Source organism: Pinus tabuliformis, chromosome 2_1 (assembly GCF_031772625.1).
Source record: "Pinus tabuliformis cultivar Carrire ecotype Pingquan chromosome 2_1, CPIR1, whole genome shotgun sequence".
Lineage (NCBI taxonomy): Eukaryota > Viridiplantae > Streptophyta > Pinopsida > Pinales > Pinaceae > Pinus > Pinus tabuliformis.
In genome coordinates, this window is record NC_142299.1 from 504,402,024 (window position 1) to 504,420,049 (window position 18,026).

Sequence of the window (18,026 nt, forward strand, 5' to 3'; positions counted from 1 at the left end):
TTTAATTTTTCATGTGATTAAGTTAATTTTTTTTGTTAAGCTTGGCAAGAATACATCACCCCATGAGGAGAGCAATTAAAGCAGTGACTTCACATCAAGGAGTGCCTTAAAAAAGCACCTGTATATCCATTACCCAATACATATGATTAAGTTATTAATTAATATACATAAATAATCTTTTTACTATTTGATAATAAATCTAAAAAATTACTTTATTAGAAATTCATTTCATAACAATCAAAAATGATTAAAAAAATAATTTCATAGGGACATAACTAGATATAAGAAATATGCTAGCATAAATTGATCTTACACTAGAAGAACTAAGACAAAGTTGGTTTAAATCTATTAGATTAATAATTTTTATTACTATGCGTGATTTGTTTAAAGGAAAAAAATATGTATTAGGTAAATGTTAATTTATAAATAGTTTTGAAATGTTTTATTTATAATTTCTATATTCAAGTTAGGCATTGGAAGGTTTTTAGGTATATTTTCTTGTGTTATTTGGTAGGGATTTGTTATATTTTCTGACAGAGATTTATTCTCCACAATCTAATTTAAAACATTTAAAATGAATATTGGACCCCAAAAAATTTACTTTGCTTAAAAAAAACTCCAAAATATATAACAGTGAGAGAGATTTGTTAGACTTACCACATTAAGTTTTAAATTCTCCACAATCTAAATACATATATGAAATCAAAAACTCATTTAAAACATTTAAAATAAATATTTTACCCTAAAAAATTTCACCTATTTAATCAAAATTTTAAAATATATCATACTTAGACAGTCATTTTACTTGTATATAATTAATAATTCTTATATATTTAAAAGAAAGGTGATCATAGTTTTTTTTTTAAACCAACAAACTGCTCCCTCTTCTTATCATCTTCCAATATTTGAAAACCCATTATGTAAAACAATCGTTTAAATCAGTGTAAGTAGAGGCAAACTTTGCGGGAAATGTTTTAAAAGCGATTTTGATATCAATATTATTGCCTCAGGCCTTCAGCGTTGATGGTCCCAAGCCTGCTGGGCAAGCCTCTATTTTTGTTGTCTCCATTACATTGGATTATATTTGTTCTGGATTATATTTTTGTTGCGTCCATTATTTGGATACTTATGCTTCGTGTATTCCTAAATTATGATATGTGAACAAGGATTCGGATTTAAATGCCAAAGCGGGTACTTCACGTGTGTCTCCAGGGACACCCGGTTACAAATATTATTTTACGCTGAAATATACATACATCCAAATCACAATAAAACTTGCATCGGTATCTTTAGACAACAGACTAGATTAAACAATTCATAAGATGTATATAGCATTTCCAAATACAAAGTGGGCAACGCTCATTTTATGCGGGCAATCCACTTGTCTCCTAAAGGCTAAGACTATGCACAAACTGATTGAATTTATGTAAACACATTCAACCTATTTGTGCGTGATTATTCTATGTTTGGATTACAGATATGCATGTCACAGGATGTTTGTCTTGCATATGCACCAGTACAAGAACTTATAATTCGGCTGCTTCATCGAAATTATATGTTCGACTTCAGGTAACTCTTTCCTTTAGGCCCACTTGTTCGAATGAACATCCTGTAGTCATTGAACTTCATCTTTCGGTATCTCGGCGGGTTGGAATCATCAATCAGCTCCTTTAGAGGCCCGATTTCCTTGTCTCCATTAGGGTTACAGAAAACCGCGATCGACATTCGTTCCTTTTTCGAGTTCACAAGGCAGCTGTGTTCCACACTTTTGTAAATTCCGTTTGCCAATATCTGCGCGAAGAAAGAAATAGAAAGAACTATGACAATCGACGGATTTTGACGGGTGAATGAAAAAAGTGATCGAAATACTGACCTCCATCTGGTCGCCTAGGTTTATCGTCAAAGCGTCAACGACAGGGCGCACAGCCACCCAATAGTCGCCTTTGTGAACTTGGAGGCCCACGACATCATCCTGAAGCAGAACGGTTATTCCTCCAGGATCGGAGTGAGGGGACAGCCCATAAGTCAATTCTGGTTGTGGGCATACGGGATAATAGTTGACTCGAACAGAAATCCCAATTCCCTCCTCGCCTCCAAAAGCTTCATTTGGATGGTCCGGAGGCAGGCCCAGGTTTTCCCAAAACACAGACAGCAAGGTGTTACAGAGTTGCAGCGTTCCTTCGCAGTACTCCTTCATTATACTCCTGTGATGTCGACACAAAGAAGCAATAATGAAATTTCCAGAGTAGCTACATAAACAAGAGAAAAGGAACACTTCCTGTTTTATCTTGCAACCCAACCGATAAACATCACTTCCACTCTCAGAATTAGGATAAAAATAAAGAACTATATAGATTCCAAAATGAAACTTGTAAATGATGCTCCATTGACTCCATATAGATGCATGCAAGTGGAATTTTGAGTGTAAACGAAGAATAAAAATGCAACGTTGAATGGAAAGGGAGTTCCTGCATCACCTGTATTCATCCGGTTTGGATGGCCATCTGTCCTCCTCTCGTATGGAGAGAGGCAAGTAGTTGTGATAATAGTAATCCCCCCAGTCGAGAATCGCACCTTTCTGCACACCAGTTCGACTACCATATCCAACGTAAGTCCCAGGATCGTTGGCGTGTTTCTGCTTCTCCTCCAACGGCAGACAAAAGAACTCTCTCGACACCTCACGTACGGACATGAGAAGTTTCGCAGAAACTCCATGGTTAATAACTTGAAAGAATCCCCACTCTCTACATGCATCTGATATGTCTTCCATGGTCTTATTCCGACGTTCGTCGTAGAGACCAGCGAGGTCTATGATGGGTATCTCCTCTGCTAACAGCCGCAACTTCGGGGGCCTCTCGTGATCAGGCCTGATGTATCTGGATGGCAAGCATTCAATGCCGCTCTCCGAAATACATTGGACTCTGGTTATTGTCTCAGGCCACTCCATTGGATGGCAATGTCCAGAACACAACTGATCAAAGTGCTGAACAATATATATAGCCAAGGGACTGCTAGCACTCTGTAATCTGACAAATAGATATCTACCGCATTCTCTCCCTTGCCATCCCAGAGGTCGTTAAAACTTAAAATAATACAACCAAACCGGGGGATTATTAAACTCAATAAAAAGGATGGGAAAACGTGATGTTGTACCAAAAGGGGAGAATGTCGACTAGGCATCATAATCAGCCACTCAAAATCTGACTTACCTCATGAATAGTAACGACTACGTGCCCTCGAGATAATAGAATTTCTAAGTGTGTAACATGGCCTCGTGGTCGTTCTGGAGACATAAGTTATTGATAGCGTTGAGTGGTCAGTGCCTGAAAGTCAGTTTGCATGGGAATCTCCCATATATCATCACATGTTCTTTGAGGTATCACATGCCATGTAAGGAAATAATACATGGAAATCGGAAACTTTGCATTCTTTCATGATTCTATAGAGGTAATACATATTTAATTAAGTCAAAGCGATGAAAGCTAAGCCTCACATCGATGATCCTAAAAATACAGTCTTTATATATCCAAATAAAAAAATTCCCTCCACTTTCTTTACATGTGAAATTGCGTTGATTAACTTGCGATTAAGCAAAAATATAATCTTTTATCATCCCTAACTTAAGACTGCTTCCAGAAATGCGGATATAATCAAACTAGTTCCATTTGAACAACCTGAAATTTTCGAAATTAATAAGTGACTTCGCACGCAGATTGCAACCGATGTCTCCAGCTTCACGTTCAACGGGAGCTACATTGTCGTAACGACGGGGAAACCATAGATATAGATAAGGTTCCGCCGGGCAAAAAAAAAAGGCTTTCTATTGTAACTGTAAGAAGGTTGCGTGAGAGCAGAGCCGATTTCATAAAAAATAATAAGTTAAAAGTAATTAAGTTAAAAGTAATTGGAGTTGATTTTATAAAATAATAATAATAATAATAAGTTAAAAGTAATTGGGGTAAGTAAATGATGGTTCAATTAATAAAAAAAAGTTAAATAACTAAAATGATAAAATTCAATTTGTTATATTTTGATTTTGTTATTAACTTGTGATTGTAGATGTGTAGATTGAATGCATGTATGTAAACTATTCTAAATGTTGGTTTAATTAAATAATAATAAGTCAGAAGAGGTTGGTAAGTACAAACATCGGTAAGTTGGTTAAATTAATAATAAAAAGTTAAAGTAATAAAAATAATACAATTCAATTTGTTATATTTTGATTTTGTTATTAACTTATACCATGTCTTATCAATATGGTAAGCTCAAAAACCATAACTTATTTCAAAACCAAAATGTTTTATAACGATATGACAAGATTCTTAATGGATATTCACCCTCACTTTATAGTAACTTGTAGAAATTTGGCTTTGTTACAATACCATGGGCCAATACTTATCAATAACGCATGCCAAAAAAATAACTTATTTCACAATCAAACTATTTTATAACAATATGAAAATATTGTTAACCATAGATATTCATCCCCACTGTACCATGGATATTGTTAACTTGTAAATAGATTTCATTACAATACCATGGCTTAACAATACCACAAGCCCAAAAAACATAACTTATTTCACAATCAAAATATTTTATTCAATATGACAAGATTCATAATCATGGATATTCACCACCACTTTGTCATTGATATTATGAACTTGTGAATAGAATTTGCTACAATAGCATGGGCTAATACCATGGCTTATCAATACCACATTCTAAACAATCATAACCTATTTCACAATCAAAATATTTTATAACAATATAACAAGATTCTTAACCATCGATATTCACCCCCACTTTACCATGGATATTAGTGACATGTAAATAGGCTTTGTTACAAAACCATGGCTTATCAATAACACATGCCCAAAAACTAAATCTGATTTTACAATAAAAATTGTTCTATTTTAATTTAATTTTATATCATTTTTTATAGAATTTAGGCTTGTGTGATCCATATCATGTTTTTGAAACATGTTTATTTTTTAGTTATTTATTTAAATTGAAAGTATATATTTTGCCCCTAATTTTTTGTCTATACAAAATTAATCTTTTCTTTTTAGATGTTGGAGCGATCTGTCTCACTATTTAACTAATCTGATTCTTCATCTTGTGGTGACGATGAACCACACTGGTTGGTTTGAAACGTGTCAGAAAAATAATTTTGATGTGATAATCACCAAAAATATGTCTCAAAAACTTTTTTTAACTGAATCTATTAGGAAAAAGGTTATAATTAATTTTTAGATGTATATAAACCCTCTATCTTCATGACTACTAAAAATATTCCCATAGAAATTAAATTAAGGTTTGAATAAAACTAAAAATGATAATACCTTTATATTTAAAGATGTGAAATTTATATAATACAAATAGTATTATTAAGAACCAACATAGATCCATGTTACCTAAGGATCTAGGCATGACAACAAGAAAAGTGAAGGGAAGAGAGAGGGAGGGAGGGAGATAGTGAAAACGTTTGAGGGTGGAGAGAGAGAAAGAGAGAGAGAGAGTGATGGGGAGAGACGAGAGAGGGAGGTAGGAGATAGAGGAAAGAAGAGATAGGATGGGGTAGAAAGAGTGAGGAAAGAATGAAGACATAGGGAGATAAAGGTGGAAAGAGAGGGAGTAAGAAGGGAGAGATGGAGAGATAGAGAGGGAGAGAGGAGGGGAGGGATGATAGAGAAGATGTGGGGAGAGAAGAGCAAGAGAGAGAGAGGGAGGCACAAAGATGGAGGGGACAAAGAGAGAGAGAGAGAGAGAGAGAGAGAGAGAGAGAGAGAGAATGATGGGGGGGTAGAGATAAAGCGAGGTGGGAGAAAAAGGGAGAGAGAGAAGGAGAGAAAGGGAAGGAAGAAGAGAGACACAGAGGGAGAAAGGTGTTGGACACCTAATCCTCTAAGAGTTGGTGTGGAAGCTGAACAACAAAAAGGAGTCCAAGAGACCACTTGGAATATGAATCCAAAGGTCACACCATGTACTATAAATGTATATCAATTGTTAATAATAAGTGAACTCTCCCACTTATCTTTCGTATTTGTCTTTGCCATGTGTGTGTTTAACATGGTATCAAAGCAGGCGATCTCCTGCCCTGGTCAAGTGTGCGAAACCTATTTTTATGGCCTTTGTAAACCAATACTCTCCTCCTGATTATACCTTTTTGAGCATTTGTTACAATAAAAGTTGTTACCTCTATTAGCTCTGCCATTCCTCTACTGTGAGCAGACCCGCCCTTTCGACTGCAAAGACGAATATCGCGAGACCTATCCCTCTCTACCAATGCAACACTCTAACACTCTCTATCAATTTCATGCTTCCACTCATACCTGTTTCTGCAAACCAACGGAAGCTGTGCGCTCTTTCTCCATTCCTAGTTCAAACGTTACCTCAGCATTTTAGCTGTGCATTGATTCCAACTCCATACTCCTGGTGCATTTTCTGTGATTTTATTTGAATTCCTGAGAAATGAACTGAAGCAGTTCTTGTGAAATTCAATGAATCAAAACATTAAATCTTTGGTCATGTCACTAGAATATATTAATTGTTGATCATGATATTTGACTATGTTGGAATGGAGCTCTCGACGAGAAAGGGAGTGTCGTTGACTGGAAATGGAGTGTTGAGTTTTTGAAGAGAAGTATTGGATGTTGTTTCAAAGCTCTACATAGAATGGTTCGAATTATATCTGTGTTGGCAACAAATATCTCTCGATGCATTGGGTATATGTTTCATCTCTCTGCGTTGAATTTATGATGGATATGGATTAGAATTGATTTTGTGAGTATTTCTGGCTCAAAACCTGTATTAATGCTATGAAATGGTTGTTGTTGCATTAAATTTTATTGACTGCTACTGCGTTAAACTTTATTGAACGACCAAAACAAGCTGAATTTGCTTTGCATGGCCTAAAACCATGTGGAAAGTGTTTGCAAAAGTGGTATATTGGCATTATTCTCCAATGACATACACTAGCTTCCTAGTACTACATGCTTCACTTACAATACTCATCGAATATGTTGTGAATACAAAGGCATCAGCCCACGGAAGGTGCTCTATCTGTGGGTTTGGATCTTGGCCATCCCAAATATAGACCTTTCGATGACTAGCAAATTCTTTCCACATTATGTTACACACTTGAAGAGGCGTTCTTGTCTAGAAATAAATGCGTGCAGTCTCACATTTACCAAGAACCTTATATAGGGCATCTATTAGCTTCACAGCAAGGTCTGTGCCATATTTACAATGTCTTGTAGGTCCCCCTATATTCACAACAAGCAATGGCTTTGGAAGTTGTGCTAATTCATCATGCCACTGTGTAGCAACCATTCGTAATGTGGCAAAAACAGCTTGGTGCAAAGCTCCAAGTGTAAGCACCACTTTTCTATCTGGTGGTTCTCTAGGACTTATCCAATTCCATAGAAAACGAGGAACTTGTTGCCGTCCAATAGGAGTCAAAGCATGAAAATCATGGTGAAGGGTTACCACCAAGTCAAATCGATTGCGCTGACACCTCGGGTGTTGCATCTGTATTACAAATTTATTTTGGGGAGTAAGTCTTTTTATTGTACTCGCAATTGAAACTGTGTCCCGACTAGATGCAACAACCAACAATGGTCCCTCTTTCTCTGTAATTTCACGAGCCATTATTACTCTCTGAATTGAAACTTATGCTTAATTTCAACATCGAATATATTTTATGTTGATTGAGCTCACCATGTGTCTTGGTCGATATTTTTGCATTGAAGATGAGTTGAATTATATGGGTAAACTTTGAGCTATATGGTTGCACCAATGTTGTTGTCTTTATGGATAAAATAGACTTGAGAAATCAATAGTATTGTCTACATTAAAGGGATATTGCACACTAGTTGTTTGTTGCACATTTGTAGAGAATATTTTGCAGTGACATTGGTTCATAGTTGTAAACAAATTTTAAAGTGTAAATTTGACATTGGAGAAAATCACCCAAATTGGTGAAGTATTAGAGTTCTTGGAAACTCTCATACAATCTACTTCAAATGACACATTCCAAATTATCAAAGGCTCTCACTCATAAATTTAGACTTGTCTACAATATGCACAAGAACAAATTGATTTTTTACAGATTGAATCTCAACTACAACGGGAAGAATTACAACAGTGGTGTCATCATTCTCAACCAATTTTTGTTTAGAACATTGAGACAGATACCCATCAGCAACAAGTCAATATTGTTGAAGTTCATTCAGATTTAGTACCCAATGAAGCAGCAGTTGTACATGCAGATGCAGAAATTCAGTTTGCACTTCCCAAGCCCATCATCAGACCTTGGAAAGAGCTTGTCCATAATAATCACAAAATAGGTCTTGGATATGACAAGGAGGTTTCCTTTCATATTCCATATTATTCAAATCCCATATAGTTTCAGAATGTTAGATTACTTTACGATAGTTTACCTGGAGCTATTCCAGATTCTGCTCCTCTTCCACAACAACAACAACAGATTGGGAAATCCCAACACTATGACCAAGTTGGCCATCTGAAAAATCATTGTTTTGATCTTCATCCATGTAAGCACTATCATAAAACTAGTCATTCTCAAACAGATGCTTAAAAAACAAACCTCCTACAAGAACAAATATTCATCTTGGATGGATTGCTTCTTGGTAATGGGCATCAATAGCTAAGAAGATATTCCAGTCATATGTCAAAACTTGTTCTAGAGTATTGAACAATCTTGCGGTTGAGTTTTCTCCATCATCTCGCCTTGTATCTGACAGCGGGGGAAATGATGGTCATCTACAAACTTCAAAGCCACATCAAGCTAGCCTGAGCCACAACCTACCATACCAGATTCAGAGTTGTAACCAGAGACAAATATGCCCCTGAGCATGCCTTCAGTTTGTGACACCTCTTCAAAGAATTGGTGACACTTCCTCTAGCAAAAGACTTCAGCTTCTTGCCAGCTTTAGAAGAGTTCCAAGAATTTCATTAAGCATTCCAAAGATGTTTGTCATCCTTAAACCATCACAGGTTGAGACCTCCCTTTTCCGATTGAGGTTCTCCATTTTATGTGGGGTGATACCCCCCTTTCATGGTCGAAGGTTTCCCTCTTCAAAACATTAGGAGCACTTCCTCTAGCAGAAGCCTTGAGCTTCATGCCAGACTTGGAAGAGTTCTGGGAACTGAACTAAGCGTTCCAGTGTTGGTGGTCATCCTTAAACCATGCCCTTTATACCAACATTTCAGAGAGCACATTTAGCCTAGTGCTTCCATGCATTTTTGCATGTTTTGTATTATAACTATATTCTTGGACTCATACATAACCCTTCAAATTAAGGGGGGGAATGTTGGACACCTAATCCTCTAAGGGTTGGTGTCGAAGCTGAAAAACCAAAAGGAGTCCAAGAGACCACTTGGAATATGAATCCTAGGGTCACACCATTTACTATGTATATCATTTGTTAATAATAAGTGAACACTCTTTCTTATCTTTCCTATTTGTTTTTGCCATGTGTGTGTTTAACAAAAGGTAAAGAGAGAGAGGGAGTAACAAGGGACCGATTGAGAGAGAGTGAGAGATAGAGGAGGGTGGAAGGGAATAGTGAGAGGTAGAGAGGAAGACAGAGGGAGTGAGAGAGATAAATATGGAGATAGAGTGTATATGTTCTAGGCGTGAGATAGAGAGAGGGAATAAGAAAGAAACACACAGATACAAATATAGATATTTTAGAGTATTACATAACCAACCTAGATCCATATTAACTCGAATCTATCAAACACCGTGATGGATCAAATCTCTAGAGGTGCAAACCTTTCCTTAAATTTTCACTCAAATAGGAAGTTTGTGCCTCGAGAGATTGGATCCCTCTGGGCGTTTGATAGATCTGAGTTAAAATATATCTAGGTTGGTTCTAAATTAGGTGTACATGTGATATTTAAAAACAAGAAAATATCAGTAACAAAAAATATCATACCATCAACCATAAATAAAATATTTCAATGTCAGTATTAAATAACATAGTTTATATCTAGTTTTTATAGAGAAAAATAATGTAATTTTTTTTTCTCATTGTGATAGATAAAATGGTTATTCTTTTAAAATCTAACGAAACAACTTAGGGTTGGATTGTGATTTCTTATTGTTGAAAATGTTATTTTGAAAACATGAATAGATTCAACACCCTAAAAAATACTCAATATTAATAGTGGGTGGTTGTTATTATATTGTGGCATGACTCTAGAAATAGATTTGTTTGTTGATCTCTATTAGTTTAATATTGACCAACGCAACTTATAATGTTTAATTTTGAAAAATAAATATTTATTTTTCAATATTATTAAAAAAAAAAATTATTAGACCATAATTTGAAGTTTTATTGCATCCTTTACATAACATAATTTCATATAGATAACTCTCACACATATTTTATTCCATAATTTATGGATGTGGTTGTAATATTTATGCATTATTTTTAGATATTTGTGTAGTGATTTTTTATTCTTAAGTTTCCAAGAGATTAAACAACTTATTTCCCACCATAATTTTAGCAAGTCTTTGCATAAAAAATGGATAGGAATAAGATGTAAACAAATATATTTACCAGAAATTGCTTATCACCATTGCCAAGTATGGTAGACATGTTGTATGGTAGCACATATGAGCTACTTTGAGGGACAGTGAATTGAAGTCTTCACAATGAAGTAACTCAAAGGGAGTTGTTGGTGTCTAATGGTATGGGACAATTTAAATTTCGAACTCATGATATTAGTGAAGGTTTTAACCCTATACAGAAATTACTTGCATACAAATTCTAACAATAGAATGTAAACAATGGCGAGAGCGTTAACCACAAAACAAATATACACAGAGATTTTCCCCTCGGTCCCAAAACCAATACTACCAAATTGATTTTTCATTGTATTCTTTTCAATGTTAAAGCATATATATATATATATATATATATATATATATATATATATATATATATATACATATACACGTCAAAGAATTCATAAACCCCATTCCATTAACGATGTATTATAACATAACCATAGTTCCCTTGACCGGATCTACAAAATACCATGGGAGGAAAACCATTATTCCCAAAACCATATGGAAAACCCATACACAAAACCATAGGTAGGTCTGCCCACCTAATATACTTTCCAAAAAAAAAATCTCAGGGCACTATTGCTCCCCCTGTGACCCCCCACTATGCCTTGCATAATTAAAGGGGTGTTTTTGCCCCCCCTCTAACCCCCCACTTCGCATGTGAGGCTAGTTTTGAAAGAATTTAACACACACCCAACATTCTCCCACTTCTTGTTTTGATTCCATAATGGGGGTCATAGGAGATATTAGTAAATAGTTTAGCCTTACAATTCCCATTGATTCTCTACACCAAGAAAAAATCTCAGCGGTCATAGATTTCATCAATGCATCTACAACATTCTTCAAAGTGTCCACTTTTACCAGCAACACCTTTTTGTCCTCAATCATATCCCTCACAAAGTGATATTGAACATCAATGTGATTTGTCTTTCAATGATAAGCATGGTATTTGCTAAGAAAATTTCACTTTTGCTATCACATTCTATCCTTATAACTAGTTGTACTAACCCCATACTTGAACACAATCTCTCTAACCAAAATTATTCTCTGCTTACATGAGTGGATTACATGTATTACTCCTTTGTAGTTGAAATTGTCACTACAAACTCTCTCTTGCTCATCCAACTAACTACACCTCCAAATAGGTTAAACACATAGCCATTGGTATAACTTCTTCCATCCATATCTCTAGCCCATTCTGCATTAACAAAGCCATGACTGTCCAAAACTTTGTGCAATCCTTATCTTCCTTGGTAGCACAAACCATAATCACTAGTTCCACGTAAATACCTAAAAAACTTGCTTCATTGTTCTCCAATGCTCTTTCCCGAGTTTTGATATAAACTTGATCAATACTCCCACTACATGTGTAATGTCTGGTTTATTACAAAACATTGCATACATCAAGCTACCAACTGCACTTGTGTACGAGACACAACATATATCCTATTCCTCTTATTGTGTATTGGGACACAGTTCAACAAATAAATTTACACCTACATGAATAGGAACCTTCACCAATTTACTATCATTCATATTAAACCTCTACAGTATTGTCTCAACATACTTCATCTGGTTTAAGTGGAGCTTTCTCTTTGCCCTAACTTATTTAATTTCCATGCCCAAAATGTTATTTGCAACACCGAGATCCTTCATATCGAATTTGGAGGATAATTGAGTCTTCAAATCCTGGATAATTTCTTTGTCATTTCTAATCAACAACAATCATCCACATACAAGACCAGATAAATAACACACTCACCAAATAACTTAAAATACACATAATGACATTCTTTTCTTCTAGTGAAGCCAAGTCCCCATATAAATGTATCAAATTTCTAATACCACATCCTTTCTAGCAGTTCTTTCTTACCATTCACCACAAAGTCTTCAATCACTTCTTGTATATCTCTTCTTCCAGATCCTCATGAAGAAATGTTGTCTTCATATCCTTCTATTCTAACTAAAAATCAAAAGCAACAATAATAGATAAAAGTAATCTAATAGAAGCTCCCTTGGGAATAGGAGAAAAAATATCACCGAAATCAATTCCTGGCACCTAGGAATAACCTTTTGCTGGCAACCAAGCTTTGCATTGCTCTAGCTTCCCTTTCACATTCATCTTCTTCTTAAACACCCATTCTCTTCCAATGGATTTTTTTCCAACCGACAACTCCACTAGATCTCATGCCTCATTTTTGTTCAAAGATGCCATTCCATCAACCATGGCCTCTTTCCAGAGTTTTCCATCCTTTGAATCTACTACCTCCCTGATAGTTCTAAGATCATCATCAATAATAGATAAAGAAAAAATTGAACATAATGCAGATGGACTATACCTTTCTGGTTGCCTTCTTTCTTGAACAAATCTTCTCACAGTTGGAGTTTGCGACTCTTCATATTTTGATTCCACTTCTATTGTAGAGTCTGATTCTTCCTCCTTTAGCTCAAACTCTATCTTTTCAGGTTCCTTTAGTAGGACTTCATGTTTAATAGAATATTTCACTTCTCTAAACACCACATATCGGCTATATACAACCTTCCTTGTTTATGGGTTCCAAAGCTTATCACCTTTTAAACCATCCTTATACCCAATAAATATGCACCCTTCAGATTTACTATCCAAATTGGTTCTTTTCTCCTTTGGAACATGTACATATGCATCACAGCCAAATACCCTCAGATGTGAAAAAGAGGGTTTCTTACTAGTCCAAACCTCATGTGGATTCTTATCCTCCAATGGCGATGAAGCTAATTTATTGACCAAGTAATATGCATTCTCCACCACCTCTGCCCAGAATTCCTATCCTAACTTGACACCACTCAGAATGCTTCTTTCTTATTTCATAAACTTCCTGTTCATTCTTTCTACAACTCCATTTTGTTGAGATGTGTATGGAGTAGTCTTCTGTCAGGCTACATCACACTCCTTAGAGAACTCTTCAAATTCATTCTTGCAAAACTCTCCACCATTATCTATCTTCAACACTTTTATCCTCTTAACTGTATAGTTTTCCACGAGAGCCTTAAATTCTTTAAACCTGTCAAAGAATTCACATTTCTTTCTAAAAAAGTATATCCATGCATTCCTTGAGTAGTCATATATAAATGATACATAGTACATAGTAATTCCTAGTGATGGAACTAACACAGGTCCAAACACATCACTATGCACAAGCTCTAATCTCCCTTCTGCCCTCTTATCAGTAGAGGGGAAACTCAACCGATTCTGCTTCCCATATACACAATGTTCAGAGAAATAAATATCCATAGAGAAATCAGACATAACTTCTACCATACCATTACAATGTAGTACTCCAAGGCCCTTCTCTCAAATATGTCCAGGACTTTGATGCCATAGCATGATCTTTTCTCCATAAACCACTAGATTTTCTACTCCACTTTGAGGAACCATAGAACAATTTCACCCATTGATAATAGTGTTACCCGGAAGCTTGTAAAAATTTTCAATCTGAACTCCCCGAATTAATACTAGTTCTCCCCAAACCATCTTGCAAGTATCTCTCTCGAATACTATTTTTACACCTGCTTCGTCCATCTTGCTTACAAAAATCAGGTTTCGTGCCAACTTAGGAATATGCAGAACACTTAGAAGTTTTCTAATCCTTCCACCTTACAGCTTCTGCTTTAATTTTCTATGTTTGATGATTCTAGACTTCCTGTCATCCCTTAAGAAGACATCACCACCATCATATTTCTCATACTCGTAGAACCAGCCTCTATGGGGAGTGAAGTGAAAGGATGCACCTGAGTCAATCAACCATGCCTCGTGATCTACATGTGTACTTAAATAACAATCCAAGTACACATCCCCACCTTCATCTGAGGTGGTTCTCACCTCTCTAGAAAGAGATTTATCAAAGCCCTTTCCTTTTGAAGGACCTTTAGATCTACAATCCTTTTTGAAGTTCCCTTCCTTTCCACATTTCTAGCACACCTTTACAAGTTTTCCTGAAGATTTAGATATCCCCCTAGATTTATATCTGCCACTCGAGGACTTATTTTTGTTTATGTTCTGGGGCCGTCCTTTTAGGGACAAGACATCTCCATTATGTCCCTCCATGTCTTTCTATCTCATATCCTTCGACAACAAGGATGAGAATATTTCATCGCAATTCAAGGTAGTTGTATTTCTACCTATTGCAACAACCAAACTATCCCAAGAATCTAGTAGAGAATACATCAAAATGATACACCTTTTTTTCCAAAGAAAAAATTTGAACTTTTTATTAAAATAAAAAGTTACATAGTATATGCACTAAGCATTCAATTTGGCTGTGTCAAAGTAGATCATACAGCCCGCAATATACATCCCTGCCTAAAAGCAGAAAAAGAAAGAGCTGCTCCTATTTTCTGGAGTGCAGCTCAAAAAAGAAACCCAACTGGCCTAAGACTTCCTACCCTTCTTGTTCTCCACATTTTGCCAACCATCCATGTTGGGAGTGGAGTCAATAACGGCAAGCTAGTTTTCCATTGTACTCATTGGTTGCTCCTTATCTGAATCCGATCCTTCAGGACTGTGACTTCGTTTATTACCACTTATTTCCGGCTGGAGCTCTTGTTCCTTTTCCTCATTAATCTCCTTATCCTTATTGTCCTGATCTTTATCCTTTGTTGTATTTCGTTCTTCTTTCTTTGTTGTAGTTGCCTTCTTATATGCAGCGTCTATGTTCTGCCAGCCTTTTGGCTTCCTTTGTTGTTGCTTTCTCTTATTGACGCTTGGACATGCATTGTACAGATGACCTGTTTGTTGACATCCCCGACATCTGAAAGCTGTATTCTCATAGTCCAAAGGTTGTTTCCATTGTGTATTATTGAAATTCAGGATGATGCTCTTAGGTAGTCCTCGGCTGAGGTCTACCTAGACACATATTCTAGCAAAAGTAAATATTCCTTTTATATGTCTCTCTCCGTCTATCTTTAACATTCTCCCCAAGGTATTTCCAATTGCTATTAGAACTTTTGAATGCCAAAACTGTAAAGGAAGATTATGCATCCTAACCCATACTGGCATCCCCAATACCACCATGGTGTTGGCATCAAAATCAGGAAACCAAGCGGTAATAAAAAGTCCAGCACTGCCCCAGAACCATGGCCCTTGGTTGAGAACTGTTTCCTTTTCTTCTTCTTTGTCAAAACATACTATAAAAAACCCCTTAGGGTATAGGTATATTTGGCAACTTTTTGTCCAAACAGAGTGGATCCATTGATATAATGCATCAGTTCTAGGCCAAAAGCCATTAAATCTACAAATAACTGCATTTTTTTTGTAGATCTGAATATATATTATTTACCTCTGGTATTTCGGTTGGAGATAGATGGGCTCTCCCACGTTTGATCTACAATGTACTGCCCCAGAGGTTTAGTGACAGCTGTGGGGTTTTTCCCTTTGCCCTTCACTGCTTCCTTAAAAGACCCTTTGCTTTGCGAGCTAGTTCCAGCGTTTTCGGCTCCTCCTCGTAATCTCATATTGAGAATGATTGTAGAGCCTTGCTTGATGTTGTATTCTTGCATGGTTCTGCATTCCTGAAGCGATATGCCCTCTTTTAAAAGGTGTTGTTCCTCAGCCGGTTAGCCAGTCTGATTGGCGATATTGTTCTTCAGACCTGAAACCCTGTCATTGTCATAAGTCCAAATCACAATTGTGTTTCTTTTTGGCATCTTTACAAATATTTGGAAACCGGACCTGGCAATCTAGGGTGGCTCGATTCTTGTCAGATCTGAGCCATCCAACTTCGTATCTAAGAGGGTTGTCCAGGGCATAAATGTCTTCTCCGTCGAGATGTTAGCCACCCACATCTGCTCGGATGTGAATAGGCGAGCCTCAGTCCACACGGAACCTGCTCCCAATCTCCTGCCCCATACATGAGCGTCAACCAAACCTGTAAAAGAATGCCATAGAGCGGCGATTCGGGCATCCCTTAGCAGACCAAAAGGGGGCAGAGGAAACGTTAGCCTCATCTCTTTCAGAATGGCACAGGCATTGTTGCCTAGCCAGGTCGAAACACCCGCGCATGATAATGCAGATACCCAAAGCAGGTTAGGGATAGGTTGATTTGAAGCGAATCGCTCAGGGCTTTGAGGAATGGAGCCCAGATCCGCCGTGAGAAAACCAACCTGAGCCAGAAAGGGAGAAAATTCCTCCTGCCCCTGAATACTTTGATTCGATCCATGAGGATCCTTTCCAGCAAAGGAACCGGGCAAAAACCAAAAAGATGAATCATGTTCTGAAATCCCATCAGCCAGGTGCCAAGCAGATCTAGAACATTGCTAATCTCTGGGGGCAGCGACGACATAGAACGATCCTTCTAAAACCCTAGATACTTGAGAACCCACCATTCTTGATCATCAAAATGATACACTTATCTTCATCTAAAATTTTAATATCAATAGATAACAATTTACATACCATATTATTAAAGGCGTTTAGATGCTTTTTCAATGAATATTCATCCTTCATCCTCAAGTTTTACATTTTTTCCGTAGGAACAATTTTTTCACCAGAGACTTAGATTGGTACAATGTCCTTAACTTGTCCCATAAAGCCTTCATCGTACCTTCCCCCGATACATTAAATAATATTGAATTTGAGTTACACTACCATATTATTCTCTTTGCCTTCTGTTCCAATTTTCCTCAGTCTTCATTTGACATTGTCGATGATTTAGTACCTAGATCTACCACGATCCACTGATCTTTATCCACCAGCAGATCCTCCATCTTGAGTTTCCACAACTCAAAAATATGACCATTAAATTTCTTGGTCTTTATCTTTCCATTGATCCCCATATCCTTTCACCGCAAGAATTGATTCTGTAGATCTTCCATGGGCTCGGGCAAAACCCCTTAGCAACAAAGATGACCCTTTGAAGTTGAAACAACTCTAATACCAGATTTAGATTTTACCCTTGTAAAAAATTACATGTATATGTCGTAGAAACCAGTGAGGTATATGAATGGTATCTCTAATAGTCGCAGCTTTGTGGGCCTCTCATAATCAAGCCTGATGTATCTAGATGATGTTGTACCTCTGAGATAATAATGGTCAACTATTATGGCAGAGCATCTAAGATGATTGTTTTGGGGTTTTATTTTAATTTGGGAGACCAATGGATGAAATAGATATAGAACTAATGTGCCTAATCTCTTGAATAATATCAATATCTCAGCAGAGGGCTCCTATAAATATTTACACAGTGAAATAGCTTTTATGATGATGAGCATAAACATAAAAGTAATATGATTGCCATAGTTTTCAAATTGAAAGCTAGATAATCATAAGTATGAAAACCTTTAAACTATGTTTACAGGTTTGAGAAAATACACGAGATTACAAAGGATGTTAATGATTTATTAATTTTGAGAGAATTAATTAAAAAAACACTCTATTAATTCATTCTCTTTA

At 36.4% G+C, this 18,026-nt stretch overlaps 2 pseudogenes; both read right to left on the bottom strand.

Annotated features, from left to right (window-relative positions):
• Positions 1-1,551: 1,551 nt before the first annotated feature.
• Positions 1,552-2,947, bottom strand: LOC149201149 (jasmonate-induced oxygenase 1 pseudogene; annotated as a pseudogene).
• Positions 2,948-6,870: 3,923 nt separating this feature from the next.
• Positions 6,871-7,650, bottom strand: LOC149201150 (mitochondrial fission protein ELM1 pseudogene; annotated as a pseudogene).
• Positions 7,651-18,026: the final 10,376 nt, after the last annotated feature.